General features: G+C 40.4%; 1 long non-coding RNA gene across 1 annotated transcript; it reads right to left on the bottom strand.

The window, feature by feature from the left end:
- Positions 1 to 546: 546 nt before the first annotated feature.
- Positions 547 to 1,253, bottom strand: LOC124866464. Its single transcript, XR_007037829.1, has 2 exons — positions 712 to 1,253; positions 547 to 629 (listed from the first exon to the last, which is right to left on the bottom strand). It is a non-coding gene; the product is annotated as an uncharacterized LOC124866464 (long non-coding RNA).
- Between the last annotated feature and the right edge of the window lie 678 nt (positions 1,254 to 1,931).

The following is a 1,931-nucleotide window of genomic DNA, read 5'->3' as shown; positions in this document are numbered from 1 at the left end:
ATCTCCTCAGCTGCTCCCAGTGGAGGTCACATTCACAGACTCACGGTTACTCACATGCCTGTAGGGCAAAAAAAGATGAACACAAATACACAAAAAGGGTGCAGGAAACACAGTCATTATAACCAGACCACCCTAAAAATGTATTGATATTACTGATAAAGATTAGTGTTACACAATGTGTTGGATAAGTTTAAAACACACGTTACAATCACTGTGCAAAGGCCTAATAATATTATATAGAGTGGCTTTTCATCGTTTTCCTTTATAAATGAAACAACCAACATCTCATACACAGATTATCTATGTTTTATTCAAACATCGAGTGTTTTTCCTCTTAAGTAGTGTTCTTGGATTTAAAATGATTTTAGTTTCCTTTTAATAGCTTGCAGTGTAAAATTTCTCAATAGAAATAAAAAAAATTTGCTGTAAATTTCTTCAAAACTTTTATTTCTCTTTTTAAAGATTATCCGTTTACAAGGACAGTCGTGAAATGTCATAATGGGGTTTTCTTAGACTCTGAGATACACAACCACGAGGACAAAAACAGTGTTTTAACAGTTTATTTAGAAATACGGATAAAGGTTGGACTGGAACCAGGACTGGAGCTGGTGGACGAATGCGGGGTCTCTCTGAAGGAGAAAGACAAAAGATGGTAAACACTCTGGGTGGAAACAGAGAAAATGTGAATGTGTTCTTTAGATGCTGACTTACAGGGGTGGGATTCTTGGCAAGACCGGGGGGAAAGAAGTCCTTCTCCTCGGTGGCCTGAGGCTGACAGGCTGTGAAAGTTTTCGGAGGATGAAGTGCTTAGTTACTTCTCTTCCAGGAAACTCCACTACGATTGGAGAGTTTTAACAATGGAGGGCGGACAGGCAGGTTGATGGGTGGTTCACAGGTGGCTCCTGAGAAGCTGGGCTTGGAGTTGGAAGCAGAGAGGAGGCTCAGAGCTGAGGTGTCAAGGCTGGAGTTCCCAAACTCCTCTGAACATGACACAAGTGAAAACGGAGACCAGAAAAGTTCCACGATGTCCTTCAGCAAAGGGTGATCTGCAAGGCAAGGGGAGAAAAACAAGGAGATCAGAGAAACTGCTTGGAAGCAGGACTGGAGAGAAGCAAAGGTCTAGTGTTACCACGCCAAGTGAGAAAACAAGCTGATGCCTCGTTCTGGGTTTCCACTCCATAAGTAGCCCAGCTGATTGCTCTCAGATGAGCAACACCTGTGCAGCAGCACCTGCCAGTCACACCCTCCATAGAGAGAACACAGCACACAAAAACACAGCCTGCATGCAGCCTGCACACAGCTTGTACACAAACCACCGTGGATATGACATAAAAAGAGTTTTTTTCTAACATTACTGGATATATGGGTATTTGACATCAGTTTTAACTTCTGAAAAATTCAAGTTATATAAACAAATTCTTACAACGTTTTGTAAAATGTCATTTTAAAAAAAGCAATTTCTAGTAGGGGATTAATAAGGATACCCCCACATTTATTCCAGGTGAAAATAGCAAACATTTGCACATCTGTGTCACATCAGGTGCACATGATGATGAGTAACAGGGTTTCATGGTCACTATGTTACCATGCTGAGTAGCATGGTTACTCAGTATTTTGAAGGAGGATTGCCCTGTTTAAACCTCTGACCTGACTCCTGACTGTTGAAGTGACCAACAGTCTGGAGTACATCAAGGTCAGATGAAAGGAATTGTCTGAGGACTTAAAAAAGAAGATGATTGTAGAAGGTTATGTACCTAATAAATAGTTAGGTATCCAAAGAAATTGAAATTAGCCATATCACTGTATGAAAAAAAGTCTTTAAGATCCAAAAGAACTAAAATATCATCACAATATCAACAGGCTCTTGCAACTCTTGATTGTCAGAGAGAACATAGACATAGACCAGGTCATCTGGACACATGAGTCTAAAA

This window comes from Girardinichthys multiradiatus, chromosome 4, assembly GCF_021462225.1.
Source record: "Girardinichthys multiradiatus isolate DD_20200921_A chromosome 4, DD_fGirMul_XY1, whole genome shotgun sequence".
In the NCBI taxonomy this organism is placed as follows: domain Eukaryota; kingdom Metazoa; phylum Chordata; class Actinopteri; order Cyprinodontiformes; family Goodeidae; genus Girardinichthys; species Girardinichthys multiradiatus.
The sequence above is the reverse complement of the archived record's forward strand: the minus strand, read 5'-3'. Positions and strand labels throughout refer to the sequence as shown.